This window comes from Colobus angolensis, unplaced genomic scaffold, assembly GCF_000951035.1.
Source record: "Colobus angolensis palliatus isolate OR3802 unplaced genomic scaffold, Cang.pa_1.0 Scaffold61, whole genome shotgun sequence".
In the NCBI taxonomy this organism is placed as follows: domain Eukaryota; kingdom Metazoa; phylum Chordata; class Mammalia; order Primates; family Cercopithecidae; genus Colobus; species Colobus angolensis.
Window position 1 is genome coordinate 9,115,672 of NW_012119710.1, and position 17,145 is coordinate 9,132,816.

The 17,145-nt window shown below is 47.1% G+C and overlaps 1 protein-coding gene across 3 annotated transcripts in view; it reads left to right on the forward strand.

Annotated features, from left to right (window-relative positions):
• The window catches only part of CD6 (CD6 molecule), a 49,763-nt gene that overhangs the window by 17,743 nt on the left and 14,875 nt on the right, over nucleotides 1–17,145 (forward strand). The gene's annotated exons all lie outside the window — the stretch shown is intronic.

Consider the following 17,145-nt stretch of genomic DNA (forward strand, 5'->3'; position numbering starts at 1 on the left):
ATTTTCACCCCTTGCCCACACACAAGCTTTATTCACCCTAAAACTGCTGCTGCTGCAGCTCTGGAAGACCTCGAACCAGGGCCCCTCCTGAGAGCCAGTGGGTGGGGGCAGGCCCCCTGGAAAATCGCTGAGAGCTCAGCACTTTCAGCCTTCACTCCTCCTCCTCCTAGCCTGCAGAAACGCAGCCCAGCCTTTGCACAGAGGGCCATGCTCTGGGGAATTCTGTTCTTGAATTTCATACCTTGAGTGTCTAAGCCTGGCCCACCAGCTTCTGTCCCACCTCCAGGTGTTTGCTCGAGCTGTGCCCTCTCCCTAGAATGTGTTGTTAACTCTTTACACTTGTTGAGGGCACCTGAAGAGTAGAAAGAGTGAATCTGGGGAACAAATTCAAATTTGGATTTGAATTCTGGCTCTGTCAATGCCAGGCTGTGTGACCGTGGGCTAGGAACTTAATTTCTCTGAGCCTCTTTGTCTGTAAAATGGATTTCATAATAGCACCTCCTCACAAGGTAGCCATGAGGCAATGTCTGCAAAGCACCCGGCACAGAGGAAGTCCTCGGGAAATGTGGATCTGCTCACCTTGACTCAGCGAAATGCTTCTTGACCTTCAAGTCCTGGCCCAAAGGGCACCTCCCCCGCAATACCTTCCTGGACTGGACTCACTTACCAGCCTCACAACTTGCAGAGCAGCCCTGTCCTCAAGCATGTCTCCTGCCTCGGCACTTACCTCAGAGAGACGGGATTCCAGTCAGCTCTTAACGCCTGACCTCCAGGCTAGACCACGGGCTTTATTATCTTTACTTTCCACGGCAGAGCCCAGCGTGGGCCTGGCCCTGGGCATGGCTCAAGAAATGCTGGGGGAGGTAAAGTGAGCTCTAGGGGCTTCCATTAATAATAAGAGTAACTAGAATTTGTTGAGCATTCACAGCACATGCTGAGGTGTTTATCAGAGCCCAGGAGACCCTCTTTCTGGGTTCAAATCCCTGCTCTGCCTCTTAGGGACTCTGTGGTCCAAGAAAGTTCCTTGTCTCTTGAATGCTACATTTCCCCACCTGCACGGTGGTGATAATAATAGTGCCTACTTCTGAGCATTGTTAAGGAGATTCAAGAATTTAAAACTATAAAAACCTGTGGCTTTCTTACTTAGAGAAGGGCACAAGAATCATTGGCAGGGTGCATTGATATGACTCAGACAATTTACAAAGGTTTTTCATATATGCTTTTATTTAAAAATTTTTTTGTTTTTATTTTGTTTTATTTTATTTTACTAAAATTGTATTTAGTAAAAATAGTACAGAATTTAGAAAATACAAAAAAAACCACTTTAAAAATTTACCAATAGCTACCTTCAAAGATAACTGCTGTTACTAGCCTCTTGTAGAATCTTCCAGACATTTTGTTAGAGAGGAATATTGCAAACACACAGAAATGCACTAGAATGGGGTTTGTTTATTTGTTTGTTTGTTTTTGAGATGGAGTCTGACTCTGTCACCCAGGCTGGAGTGCAGTCATGTGATCTTGGCTTATTGCAACCTCCACCTCCTGGGTTCAAGTGATTCTCCTGCCTCCTCCCGAGTAGCTGGGACTAGAGGCGCACACCACCATACCCGGCTAATTTTTGTGTTTTCAGTAGAGATGGGGTTTCACCATGTTAGTCACGCTGGTCTTGAACTCCTGACCTCAAGTGATCCACTTGCCTCGGCCTTCCAAAGTGCTGGGATTACAGGCGTGAGCCACCGCACCTGGCCTGAGAATGTTTTAATGAACCCAATGCGTCCTCACCACCCCGACTTAGAAAATGTTTACACTTTTGCCATATTTGCTCAGATCTATATTAATAAGAAAGAAAACCATACATATACTGTTACTGTTGAAATAATTCTTATCCTTTCCTCCCTAGAACACACACTCCAAAGTGTGGTGTGTGTACCCTTTTCTCTCACATTTTTATACTCCCATTACACAAAAAACATCTCCATGCACAATGGATGGTGTTGAGGCATGTGCTATATTTTATATAAATTGTACCCTACTGGTCATATTGTTCTGCAACTTATTATACTTTTCTCATTGTTTTCAAAATCTAACCAAGTGGATAGATATGCATCTAGTTCATTCCTTCATCGGAATAATCCAGCCTATGATACAATACAGTCTGTTTATTTCCAGCTGATGGACAGTTAGATTACTTCTACTTTTCTTCTGTTACAAACAGTTCTGCAGAAAATATCCCTGCACACATCTGCATGTGAATATTTTCTATGATTTATACAAAAGGGTATAGCTTTCAGATCAAAGTATGAGCCTCCTGAAATCTGTGAGATATCATCAGCCACCCCTCCCTCCCTCCCTCCCTCCCTTCCTTCCTTCCTTCCTTCCTTCCTTCCTTCCTTCCTTCCTTCCTTTTTATTTGAGATGAAATTTCGCTCTTGTTGCCCAGGCTGGAGTGCAATGGCACAATCTCGACTCACTGCAACCTCCACCTCCTGGGTTCAAGTGATTCTCCTGCCTCAGCCTCTCGAGTAGCTGGGATTACAGGCATGCGCCACCAAGCCTGGCTAATTGTTTTGTATTCTTAGTAGAGACAGGGTTTCTCCATGTTGGTCAGGCTGGTCTTGAACTCCCGACCTCAGGTGATGCGCCCACCTGGGCCTCCGAAAGTGCTGGGATTGCAGGCGTGAGCCCCGCATTTGGCCTCATCAGCCATTTTTCTATGCACTATATCTAGAAGGCTATGATCATCTGAATATGTTGTTTTTAATCTGTTTTTTCCATCTACGATGCATATATGCACACATACTCATCTTTCACATATTTGCAGGTATAGTCATTGATTCCACAGGATCTTGGGCATTTGCTGTGGGCCAGGTATTGGGGTTGTTTTTGGTAATCTTACCTTAGCCCTGTGAGGTTTTTGTTTCGTTTTGTTTTCGTTTTAGAGGCGGAATCTCACCCTGTTGCCCAGCTGGAGTGCAGTGACGATCATAGCTCACTGCAACCTCGAACTCCTGGGCTAAATTGATCCTCCTGCCTCAGCCTCCTCAGTAGCTAGAACTACAAATATGTATCCGGCTTATTTATTTATTCATATATATTCATATAGAGAGAGAGAGAGAAAGAGAGAGATAGGGTCTCACTCTGTCGCCCAGGCTGGAGTGCAGTGGCATGATCTTGGCTCACTGCAGCCTCTAACTCCTTGGCCCAAGTGATCCTCCAACCTCAGCCTCTCAAGTAGTTGGGACCACAGGTGTGCACCACCATGACCAGCTGATTTTTTGCATTTTTGGTAGAGATGGGGTTTTGCCATGTTGCCTGAGCTGGTCTCGAATTCCTGTGCTCAAGCAATCCACCCACGTTGGCCTCCCAAAGTGCTGGGATTACAGTGTGAGCTACAGCACCCAGCCTCATTTTTTTATTTTTAAATTTGTTTTGTAGAGATAGGGTCTCACTAAGTTGTCCAGGCTGTTCTCAAACTCCTGGCCTCAAGCGATCCTCCTGCCTCAGCCACTGAAAGTGCTGGGATTACAAGTGTGAGCCACTATGCCCAGCTTGTGAGCCTTTTTTTAATATACGTAACTGTGAGTTGAGGAAGGCAACTTGGGCATATGAAGAGATTTGCCCAAGGTCACACTATAGTAAGGAAGAAGCTGGGTTTCTAACCCAGGCATGTTTAATTTCAACCCAGTGTTCTTTCTGATGCCTATGATATGGTAGATGGTTTTTTCCCAACCGAGACCTACTGAACGGGAATTCTAAAAGAGGGACCTGAGGGCCAGGCGCCGTGGCTCACACCTGTAATCCCAGCACTTTGGGAGGCCAAGGTGAGCAGGCCACCTGAGGTCAGGAGTTCACCACCAGCCTGGTCAACATGGTGAAACCCCATCTTTACTAAAAATACAAAAATTAGCCAGGCATGGTGGCATGCACCTGTAATCTCAGCTATTAGGGGGACCGAGGCAGGAGAATCACTGGAACTTGGGAGTCAGAGGTTGCAGTGAACCAAGATCACGCCACTACACTCCAACCTCGGCGACAGAGTGAAACTCCGTCTCCAAAAATAAAAAAAAAATTTTAAATTAAAATTAATATAAATAAATAAATAAAAGAGGCACCTGGACATTCTTCTCCTCCTCTCAGTGGTCTAAAGTCTGGCGGGGGATCAAGAAGATGGGGCTAGTGACATGCCAGTGTTTCTGGCCTGCTGTGCTGTCTTGGAGCCAAATCCCTACTCTTATCACTCGGGATTTTATTGAGTTGCTTGCAACCCTCCATGAGACCTTCTCATTTTACCGCCTGGTAGTTGGAAAGAAGGCACGGTCTGGCACGGGAGCCTGAGCCAGCCTTGGAGCCAGGACCCCAGGAGCCTTTTCTTTTAGAGGAACTCCTGTTACCACAGCAACTACAGCCCACATCTCCTCTCTAGGAACATTGGGTATTTGCAGAGCTGGGGAAGGATGCAGCCAAGTTGTGAGCCTGCAGCAGCTCTGATAAGGTTCACAAGAAAGGCGAGGAGGAGAGAATGCAGCCTTCAGAGAACCAGAGTGACCCCCTTGCAGAAAAGAAGGCTAAGGAGCTGTCAGCATCATCTTTCTGCCTGGGATGGAATGTAGAATCAATAGCCAGCTGCCATCCCATAGAAACCAAAGACCAAATGAGGGATAAAAGATAAAAGCCTCAGGTTGGAGGAAAATAACAACAGCTGCCATATACCGCGTCCTGAGCTGTTTACATAGATCACCCACCCGTGCACTCTTCTTCAGTTCGCTTCGTTTATCATGCCCAGTGCCAGGTTAAAGATGAAGCCTAGCTGGGCTCGGTGGCTTTCCCTAGGTCACACAGCCAGTGATCAGCAGAGATGGGTTTAGATCACTGTTCTATCTGTCCCCAGAGTCCCTGTCTAAATCATGAAAGATGAATTTCCTGAGAATGGAGGCTGTTACACAGATGAATTGGCGCCGGGGATCTCCTGCTCCCTCGATCATCCTGCACACACTCATCTCCCTCATATCTTACCTGCCCCAGTTCCCAGCATACTCAACAAGTTCAGTAGATGTTCATGGAACTGAACGCAGGCCGACAACAGACTCATTTCTCAGCTTTCAGGAGAAGGTGGCTCACGCCCTCTCGCTTTCTTGGGAGAGAAGGAGGGGGAGTCCCAGCAACTGAACATACCTCAAAGCCTACTAAGTCGTGTTGATCTTATCTTTAAGTTTTTAATTTTTTATAGAGGAGAGTAGAAAACGTTATCTTTTACTTCCCCTTGGATTTGCTGACAGGAGGGGAGATGAAACCTGGGCATGCATGGAAGATACCACGCAGGTGAACATCGTCTGTCCTGTGACATGGGGGCAAAAGAGAGTTAAAAAGGCTGAATTTCTGGCCAGGTGCAGTGGCTCACGCCTGTAATCCCAGCACTTTGGGAGGCCGAGGAAGATGAATTGCTTGAGCTCAGGAGTTTGCGACCAGCCTGGGCAACATGGTGAAACTCCATCTCTAGTAAAATATAAAAAATTAGCCAGTTATGGTGGCACAGACCTGTAGTCCCAGCTACTCAGGAGGCTGAGGCAAGAGAATTGCTTGAACCCGGGAGGCGGAGGTTGTAGTAAGCCGAGATTGCACCACTGCAGTCCAGCCTGGGCAACAGAGTGAAACTCCGTCCCCCTCTCCTACCCACCTCCCCCCTCCCAAAAAAAGGCTGAATTTCTTTGACCTGAGTGACTGCAGTCCTCTGGGGCTGGGGCTCTTTGAGCCTTTACTGCCATCTCTCTCTGTCAATTGAGCAAATTGTTTTATTTCAGTCCCCCAGCCCTGCTTTGGTAAAACCGGGGAGTGTGAAAACAAACCAAAATCCTGTAACATAATATCAAATAATCCTCTCTTTCTCTTTCTCTCCCAAGAAAGTGAGAGCATATGAGCAGTGTTCTCCTGAATGCTGAGAAATGAGTTTATTACCGATCGATGTTCCATTTCATTAACATTTGCCAAACTTGTTCCACGTGCTAGGAACTGGGACAGGTATTCGGGAGATAAGTGCACCTGTAAAATACCAAAGCACCGAACTGTTGACTTTCCTTTGGGCACCCGGGGAGAAAAGTCACCCTAGCCTTCCTGGCCTTGGAGAGCCAAGTGGGTATAAGCTGGTCTAGTCACTGCAGTCAATCACCTCTGCAGGCTAGGACAGCACTGTGTGACTGAGCCCTCGACAGCTTCAGTTTCTTGACAAAGTAAACTCAGCCCAACCGGGCGTCACAGCCTCTCCAAGTCCCCTCAAAGGTTGAACACAGGTATCCCCTCCCAATTGAATTATGTTACTTGTATGAGCCAGCGCATGCGTCTTTTTTTGGGGTGGGGGGATGGAATCTTGCTCTGTCACCCAGGCTAGAATGCAGTGCTGCAATCTCGGCACAGTGCAACCTCCTCCTCCCAGGTTCAAGTGATTCTCCTACCTCAGCCTCCCGAGTAGCTGGGACTACAGGCATGCGCCACTACACCCAGCTAATTTTTCTATTTTTAGTAGAGACTGGATTTCGCCATCTTGGCAAGGCTGGTCTCGAACTCCTGAACTCAGCTAGTCTGCCCACCTCAGCCTTCCAAAGTGCTGGGATTACAGGTGTGAGCCACCACGCCCAGCCAGCATCTTTCTAATTTTAATGGAATTACAGACATTCCCTTCTTTCTAGTTGTTTTATTGATTGCTCACCATTAACAACACCAAGGGCATTTCTAAAAAGAAAGTAGTTACGACAGTTCCAGCACCCTCTCTCTCAGAGCTTCCTCCCCTAAATTCATTGGCCCTCCTCTCCCAGTTGGCCAGTGCATCCTCAGGCCCTGCACAGTGCTGGAGCGAGCCCCATATTCGACAGCAAGTAGGGAAGGGATGGGGGCAGTGCGAGGTAAGACTATTAAGTCTCATCTTTTCCCTGCTGTGGGGGCTATGGGATGACACATGCCACCCAGGACCCCCTGCCCTGGAGAAGGAAGGTCTCCTAGTTGTTGCTTATCCTTGGAGTCCGGGGTCTTTTGGGAAATTAGTCCCTGGATCTTGGGTTCTGAGTTGTGTCACTGTTGCGGGGGAAGGGTGGGTTATCGTTTCTAAGCTCAGTGCTGGTTGACCCTTGCAGAGGAGAAAGGAGTTTGGAAAGCCTCCGGGGTTGTCAAAACTTCCTGCCTCTTGCCCTTGGCATGATCACCAAAGCAGAAATCAGGATGCTGGATTCCAACCCCGGAGAGTGGCGTGGTTAAGAATGTGGTCTCTGCAAGCAGACAGCCTGGGTTCAATTCCCAACTTGGCCATTTTCTAGCTGTGTAATCTTAGGCAAGTTACAAAACAAACAAAAAACTCTCTGTGCCTCAGTTTCCCCATCTCATGGTCTTGCTTTGATAATTAAGTCATACTGAATAAATGTCAGCCATTACTGCTGAGCTGCGCCAGATTTGTGATGGGTGCTCGACGTGCCTTGGGGCCTCCCCTTTTCCTATCAGAGCAAAAAGCATCACAACGTCCTTCCCTTATCCCTCTGCACCCTGGACCCCAGATGCACTAGATAGGTAGCTATTCCCATCATTGTGGGTTGGGAGTAGAAAACTAGGAGTCCATCTGGCTTCTTCTCAAATGTCCCCCTACAAACCAGGAACACCAGTTCAGCTGCCCGGCCACTGGGCCAGGGGCAGGTGAGTGTTTCTGGACAGCTCCCTGAACCAGTCCTGCTCCACTTGAGTACCTGGAGCCTGAGCCAGGGCCTAAGGAGGCAGGCCAACCAGGGTTCATGTAGCATGTGTCATCACTGCTCAGGACACAAAGGCCAGTCTTCTTATACAAGACGAATGGTGGTCTGCAGGTCAGCAGGATGCATGCCTCTCCCAAGGTTCGGGGACACTAGTCGCAAGGGCCTGGTGCCAGTCTTGCACGGGGCAGACCCTGCCCTGCCCTGTCCTGGCAGTGCTCCAGAGCAGCAGCTGGGCTATCTGGGAGACCACTGCACTGCACTGGGAGCCTGACCTCCCCGTGGGCCTTGGGGATACTCTTCCCTTGGGCCTCAGATTTTGCAATAATTCTGACAAAACACTTGCTGACAAAAAGCCTTCTGAGAGAAGCATTATTAACTCCAGTTTATGGATGACAGTCTAAGGCTCAGACTGGCAAAGTGACTGGCCGAAAGTCACTCTACTGATAAGGAACAGAGCTGGACTTCAGCCAAAGCCTTTGGATGCAAGGCCTGTGTACCTTCCCCCCATACAGCACGGTCTGATGCCAATATGTGAGCCACATTTATAATTTAAAATTTTTGGCCTGGCATGGTGGCTCATGCCTGTACTCCCAACACTTTGGGAGGCCAAGACGGGTGGATCACCTGAGGTCAGGAGTTCAAGACCAGCCTGGCCAACATGGTGAAACCCCATCTCTACTAAAAATATTTTAAAAGTAGCCAGGCGTGGTGGTGCATGCCTGTAGTCCCAGCTACTCAGGGGGCTGAGGCAGGAGAATCGCTTGAACCTGGGAAGCGGAGGTTGCAGTGAGCCCAAGATTGTACCACTACCCTCCAGTCTTGGGTGATAGAGCGAGACTCTGTCTCAAAATAAATAAATAAATAAAATATAATAAATAAATTTTTTAGCAGCTGTATTTTTTCAAAAAAGTAAAAAGAAACAGATGAAATTACTTTAATAATATATGTAATTTAACCAAATATATCCAAAATATCATTTCTCCATGACATCAATAAAAAAATCATTAACGAGATACTTCACATTCTTTCTTCTTATTAAGCCTTTGAGACACAGCCTGTACTTCACGGTTAAAGCGTGTCTCAATTTGGACATTCAAGTTTCATCAAAAATATTCAATCCATATTTAGATTTCATACTAGCTACAATTGAAAAAGGAGAATCACGTATCTAACTTACTCCAGCTGTTTGAAAAAGTTTTCCAACGATTGGATTGATTATGCCTTTAAAATTCAATGGAAAACATTTTGTAAATTAAGTAGAAATGAATTGGATTAAACAAAATGAAAATTTGAGTTTCTTATTGGCACGAACCCTATTTCAAGTACTCAGCAGCCTCACGTGGCTGGTGGCTGTTGTATTTTACAGCCCAGCAACATACGATTCTCTCTCCCAGCTGGACTGAGTGATCTCTAAGCCCTTCCACTGTATGCTCCTCCCCTGCGTTTATGCAGATGAGTACTCTGTGTACTATGGACCCACTTCTGTGATGATAAATGGACTGTGTAGGACAGATTTCCCATTTATATTGACAGCATACTGAAAATAGCATGCTGTAGTGGTTAAAAGGGTGATTTCAAGAGCCAGACTGTCCAGGTTCAAATCTTGCTTTGATTGCTGACTGGCTGGATGACCTTGGGTGATTTACTTAAGCTCTCTATGTCTCAGTTTTCTCAGTGATGACACTGGGATGATGATATTGGTAGTATGCACCTCATAGGGTAGTTGTAAGGATTTGCTAGTTCATGTAATGCACACAGATAACAGGTATCGCCTATGGGGCATACACTAAGTGCTCAATAGATATTGTCTTTCATTATATATTTTATCTCATTATAATCAAAGAATGTAAGGACTGGACGAGATCAAAATCTCATCAATCTGTCATTATGCAAGTGAGAAAACGGGGCCAGAAAGTGAAAGAACTTGCCCAAGGTCATGTAGCAAGTTAATGATAAAAGTCAACCCTCATCTCCTGATGCCCAGACCAGTGACCCCCTCTACTGTGCAGAAATCAACCGTCATCTCCTGATGTCCAGCCCAGTGACCCCCTGTACTGTGCCCCCAACAATGCTGACACTTTCCAGAGAAAAAACACCCTGACCTGCCGGCCACATGAGCTCTTCATTTCTTCCCTGGGAATGAGTATGACTTTGGCTGACATGGCCACACTGTCTGCCCAGGTGCTCTCTGCAGGCTCAGTGGAACAGGGTGACTGGGCAGTCAGTATTAAAGCTCGTTGTATTCGTACTTCAAGCTAGCCCACATGTTCCCCCAGGAAAAAAGTTCTGTGTATTTATTTGGAGACCTTTAATTTTTATTTGATATAGAACATTTGAAAAAAGTAGAACACAAGGCAGAAAGAAAACAGGAAAACAGGCCAGGCGCAGTGACTCATGCCTGTAATCCCAGCACTTTGGGAGGCCAAGGCGGGCAGATCACCTGAGGTTAGGAGTTCGAGACCAGCCTGGCCAACATGGTGAAACCCAGTCTCTACTAATATATATAAATTAGGCAGGCATGGTGGCACATGTCTGTAGTCCCAGCTACTCCGGGGGCTGAGGCAGGAGAATTGCTTGAACTCAGGAGGCGGAGGTTGCAGTGAGCTGAGATTGCACCACTGCACTCCAGCCTGGGTGACAGAGCAAGACAGAAAGAAAGGAAAGAAAGAGAAGGAAGGAAGGAAGGAAGCAAGCAAGCAGGGAGGGAGGGAGGGAAGGAAGGAAGGAAGGAAGGAAAACTTATTAATACCATGTTGGCATGTATTTTCTTTCCCTAGAGTAGAGATTACATTTTATTTATTGATATTCTTTTAGCATCTCTCCAGGGCAAGGCACTGTGCAAGATGCTGGGTATATGGGGGTGATGCTTAGAATCTAGTGAGCCAATGGTTGTCAAACAGTTCATGAACAGGATAGCTATGTAATTAAATGTCACTGGGACCACAAGAAAAAAAAATCTCAGAATACAGTGAGAGGACAGAATGGGGGATAGAACTCTGGCTCTCTCTGGGTCCTGGAAAACCTTCAGAAGCTTGAAACCTGGCTGGGGGTTAGGACGGGGACTGGAGGGGAGAGCACAGCCATATTTATAACACAACCCTGTATTCTGCTTCTGCCACTTAACATTGTGGCATAAACTTACCCCCGCATCATTAAGTACTCCCTGTAAATTTTTTTTTTTTTTTTGGCAAGTATTTTTAATGTGCTATGTTTTTCTAACCAACTCCCCAATCACTTTTAGACAATCTGGTTGTCTCCAGTTTGGATTTTTTTTTTTTTTTGGTGGTTTTTTTTTTTTGGTTTATTTTTATTATACTATCAGAAACAGCACAGGGTCGGGCTCTCACGCCTGTAATTCCAGCACTTTGGGAGGCTGAGATGGGCGGATCCCTTGAAGCCAGGCGTTCGAGATCAGCCTGGCCAACATAGTGAAACCCCATCTCTGATAAAAATACAAAGAAAAAAATTAGCCAGGCATGGTGGTGGGTACCTGTAACCCCAGCTACTCAGTAGCTGAGGCATGAGAATCACTTTAACCAGGAAGGTGGAGGTGGCAGTGAACCAAGATCGTGCCACTGCACTCCAGCCTAGCCGACAGCGTGAGAACAAGACTCTATTGCAAAAAAGAAAAACTGAAAACTTAAAACCAGCACATCACAGCATTCTGGGGCTCCAATGGATGGAGAAGGGAATCTAGAACCATCTAGTTCCAAAGCATGGACTTGAGTCTCCAGGCAGTGTGGTACTTGAGATAGTTTTCTTTAGGATAGGTCTCCAGATGTGGAATTACCGGATTGAAAGGGCTTGGTTTGCTGCTGTTGTTAAGGCTGTTGGCATCTGTGTTTGCAAACACTTTCTGCTTTTTTTTTTTTTTTTAAACTGTACTTCTAGCAGGTGACACATGCACCTGGCTCCACTGCTTGTAGATTCCACCTCCATGTTTCCATCGTCCCTTCCCACCCTGCCTCTGGCTCTGTACGGCATCTCTTCATCCATCATCCACTCAACTAGCATTCAGGATGCAACCGCGTTTTCCTCAGCACCTCTGACAGAGCTGGAGGACAGAGAACAACCTCAGCTGTAGCTGGTGTTGACCTGACACTGGTCACTGGGCATGGCCAGGGCGGCATTCAGGGGAGTGAAAGTTTTCCTACTAGGCTTGCTCTGACACTGGGATAGCCAACGGGAGGCTCAGCTTTCCCTCGATGTCTATGCCTCCTTTATCCACAAGTCCCTCACCTCTCAGATGCCCGTGGGACATCTCAGGGGCCTGGGTGACACAACAGGAGTATGAGTGTCCCGTTTTCTCAGATTCCAGGCAAGGCAGGTCTTTTGTGCCTTCATTCTTCCTGTGCTTACAGTCTCCTTTGCAGCCCGTTCCACTGGAGTCTTCTTCAGACTACCCCATCGGAGGTCCTGTCCCACTTGGGGGCATCTGCTTGAGACTGTCCTGAAAAAGCCGCCTCCTTCCTGGGCTGGAGTTGGGGCTCCCAACCTTTTTTCTTCTCCTATTCTGAAAACAACCACTCCCCTCCATCCGTTCCCTGTCTTGTTCCATCACTTTCCAGAATATGGGGCACAATTAGAGAAGATTTTCGGGGGCACACACTATAACTTCAGGTGGTGAATGAACTTAGCATTAAATAACGCTGACTCACATGGCAATAAAAGTTTAAATTATTATTATTTTTTCAATGTTCTGTCATTCCTTCTGATTCTATCAGATAATCTGATGAGGATGTGATGTTTTGCTTTTTTTTCTTTTTTGAGATAGAGTCTTGCTCTGTCACCCCAGCTGGAGTGCAGTAGTGGCTCGATCTCAGCTCATGGCAACCTCTGCCTCCCAGGTTCAAGCGATTCTCCTGCCTCAGCCTCCCGAGTAGCTGGGACTACAGGTGCCCGCCACCATGCCCGGCTAACTTTTGTATTTTTAGTAGAGACAGGGTTTCACCATATTGGCCAGGCTGGTCTCAAATTCCTGACCTTGTGATCCACCCACCTCAGCCTCCTAAAGTGCTGGGATTACAGGTGTGAGCCACTGCATCCTGCTGACAAAGTGTCTTTTAACATCTCTAACATGGCTTTATTTTTAGTATGCTTATTTTTACAATTACCTTCTATTTTAGGCAAGACATATAAATAGTCCCTTTAGGTTTAATATCTTCTAATTTTTTTCAAATCAACATACATACCTAATTTTACATACATAGAATCATATCATACATGATTTTTAAACTACAGCCTTTTACCATCATTGCTTGCTTTTCCTCCCCCAACCTTCCATGGCTGTGACTGTGTCCCAAGACCAGCTGCATAATTTGCAGGGCCTGGTGCAAAATGGAGATGCAGGGTCTTTGGTTCAAGAAATTATGAGGAATTTCAAGATGGTAACAGCAGAGCATTCAAGCAAGGGCCGGGTCCTTCTAAGCACGAGGCCCTGCACACAGTCCACCAGCCCGTGGAGCTAGCCCTTCTCGGCCCCTTCCCCTGAAGCCCACCCTTTTAATTTTTCCATTTTGATCATCTGCTGTGTGTTCTCCCACACTTGTCTTCATGTGCCTGTAATCATACCAGTTCACAGAGGGGGTTTTTGGCCTTGTTTTACAAAAATTGTGTCATATTATATTCTCTTCTCTGCGTCTTGCTGTTCCTACTCAACACAGCTTGGAAATCCTGCCAACCCATCTGGGTCTATTTCATTCTTTATAAAGGCTGCCTAAGATGCCACGCTGTAAATGGACCATAATTGATTCAGTAGTTTCCCCTGTGAATGGGCATTCACCCTGTTTCTAACTTTTTGCCATTCAAAAATCTGCAGTGGACTGGGTGCAGTGGCTCACACCTGCAATCCCAGCAGTTTGGGAGTCCGAGGCAGGCAGATCACTTGAGGTCAGGTGTTCAAGACCCAACCTGGCCAACATGGAGAAACCCCATCTGTGCCAAAAATACAAAAAAAATAGCAGGGTGTGGTGGTGGGCACCTGTAATCCCAGCAACGTGGGAGGCTGAGGCAGGAGAATCGCTTGATTCTGGGAGGTGGAGGTGGCAGTGAGCCGAGATCACACTGCTGCAGTCCAGCCTGGGTGACAGAGCGAGACATTGTCTCAAAAAAAAAAAAAAAAAAAATCTGCAGTGAACATTTTTATGTTCAGGTGTCTTTAATGATGTAAAAAAGCAAATTCACGGGAAAGGGTAAAGATTTGCTCTTACTCTGTTTTGTGTTGCTATAACAAAGTGTCATAGAGTGAGTAACTTAAAACAAAAAGAAATTTGTTTCTCATGGTTCTGCAGGCTGGGAAGCCCAAGATTTAAGGGCCACATCTGATGAGGGCCTTCTCCCTGCATCATAACACAATGGAAGGCGCCACATGGCCAGAGAGTGCGCAAGAGACAGAGCGAGGGCCGAATTCACTTTTACAACAAAACCACTTCTGCAATAACCAACACACCCCCGTGATAACAGCATTAATCCGTTCATGAAGGCAGAATCCTCATGACTAATCAGCTCTTTTTTCTTTCTTTCTTTTTTTTTTTTTTTTTGAGACAGAGTCTTGCTCTGTTGGCCAGGCTGGACTGCAGTGGCATGATCTCAGCTCACTGTAAACTCTGCCTCTCGGACTCAAGCAATTCTCCCGCCTCAGCTTCTTGAGTAGCTGGAATTATAGGCGTGTGCCACCACACCCGACTAATTTTTGTATTTGTAGTAGAGACGGGGTTTCACCATGTTGACCAGGCTAGTCTCGAACTCCTGATCTCAGGTAATCTGCCCACCTCAGCCTTGCAAAGTGCTGGGCTTACAGGCGTGAGCCACCACGCCCAGCCCTAATCAACTGTTAAATATCCAACTTCTCAACACAGGTCATTGGGGGATGAAGTTTCCAGCACATGAACTTTGGAATACATTCAAACCATAGCAGGCTGCTTTTCAAATACATTTGTTGTAGCAAAAAAGTGAACCAATTTAAAGAAAAGTGTAAGGCACAGGGCCAGGCAAAAGTGGTAACAACGGGCTGGGTGCCGTGGCTCATGCCTGTAATCCCAGCAATTTGGGAGGCTGAGGGGGGCAGATCGCTTGAGCTCAGGAATTCGAGACCAGCCTGGACAACATGGGGAAACCCCGTCTCTACAAAAAAAATATACAAAAATTAGCCGACATCGTGGTGAGCGTCTGTAGTCCCAGCTACTCGGGAGACTGAGGCATAAGAATCGCTTGAATGCAGGAGGCAGAGGTTGCAGTGAGTCGAGATTGCGCCACTGCACTCCAGCCTGGGCGACAGAGCAAGACTCTGTCTCAAAACAAAAAAAGGTGATCATGGTGTCTGAGAAACGCTGATCTTGCATTCGGCCCTCTGTGAAATGAGGCCTGGATGGAAAGATGGTTCCAGGTAATTTCTGTTTTTCTTCCTGTAGCGCAGAAGTCAGAGAACAGAGAAGCCAGGTTCCCTTCCTGGGATAGGGGATGGGAGAATGCTTGTGGCAAAAATAAAGCCCTCGAGGTTATCTGCTTTCAACCAGCTGCCTTGGAGCTGGCAGCTGCTGCTCACTCTTTCATTCAGTCAGTCAATCAACAAACACTGCCTTGGACACTGTGGGGGATACAGGGCTGACCCAGCCGAGGGCCCTGCCCTCTAGGGTTTTCTGATCTAGGAGAACACGTTTGTGTCTTTATGCATGAGAAAGTGGTTTTCCAGACCCAGAGAGAGAAATGATACGGAGCTGAGTTAAAGCCCCCCCGCCCCAACACACATCACATTCACACACACAGTCGTAATCACATATGCACAGAGTCACTCACACACACTCACATGCACACACCTCACAGTCATACACACACCTCACAGTCAAACACACTGCAGCCATCGTTCAATCCCCCTCCCCCACCGCATGTCGTAACATTGAAAACTATGCTGGAGCACTGGGACCGTTGCTGTGGGAACCGAGATTCTGAAATCCCAACTTGCGGGCATCTGAATTCTCGCCCTGAATATTATAATACATCAGCCACGGAGTTTGTGCTCTGAATTTGGAGTCATTTCTCCTCCAGGAGATCAGGCTGGGCAGATAGCCAGGGAGTTGGCGAGGACGGCAATGAGAGGGCTGATGACTTTCTGCCTGATGATGGAGAGGCCCACACGGTTTCCTGGAGAGGGCTGTCTGCCAGGGTGTGTACACACACACACACACACACACACACACACACACACACACACATGCTCAGACTCAGGGGGCGTGTCCGTGGAATCTGCTCAGGTGAAACTCCAGGAATGTGTAGCGGTCATTCCAAGTCTTCAGCCTCTGTATCGGTCAGGCCAGGCTAGGCAAGGCTGTAGTAACAAGGACACCCCCAAATCTTCATGGTTTCACATGATAATGGTTTACTCCTTACTCACACAAAATTCAAGCTGGGTCAACATCCCCTTCCCTCTTGCAGTTCCTCGGCAACCCAGGGCCTCTAATATGCTTCAACAGGGAAGACGTAAGTGGAAAAGGCTCACTGCCTCTTCCCTGCTTTGGCTCAAAAGTGGGCACACGTCTTCTGCCTAGGCTTCAACCAGCCCAACCTAAGTGCAAGAGAAACCAGGAAATGCAGAGGAGTTCATATGCAACCACAAAAGTCCCTGCCCCAGAGCCTCCCTTTGTGCTTTGCAAGCTCAAACATCCCAGCCTAGAGGGGAGGCAAGTCCTTGGAGACCGTTTAAATCCAGGCTCTGCAGCTTGCTCACTGGGTGGCCTCAGGCCACGCATCAGTCAGGGTCCCACCAGGAACCAGGTGGCACACCTAGAATAGGAATTTAAAGGGGACTCATTTACAGAAGAACTGTTTACCAAGGGTAATGCAGTAAGCAGAATCTAAGAGCAACTTCTGGCCAAAGGAGACACAGCCAGGGAGTGGTCAGTGAGTCCGAGTAGGAGACAGTCAAGGAGAGGTCCCCTTGAATAAACAGGGTCCTTCACGTGAGGGACACAGCCTACCCGAGGGACCTCACAGGTGGGGCCAGAGGAATAAGTGTCACATCTTCGCTCTCCTCACTTCTTCGTATCTCTGCTAAGGCTCCCCATTGGCTGAATCTGACAGAAGCCATAAGGCCCAGGAAGACAGGGGTTAATTCAAACAGGTCAGCCTCCCAGGGCAGAATGGATAGTAGCTCCGGTGGAATAAATGGACCCTATCTGGCAGGGACAACTGATTTTTGCTTTTGGAGCCTCCTTTTCCTAATCTGTAAAATAAGAATGCTAATACCTGCCTCATTGTGTTGTTGAAAGTAAATGGAATAGGCTGGATGTGGTGGCTCACACCTGTAATCCCAGCATTTTGGGAGGCTGAGGCAGGCAGATCACCTGAGGTCAGGAGTTCGAGACCAGCCTGACCAACATGGAGAAACCCCATCTCTACTAAAAATACAAAATTAGCCAGGCGT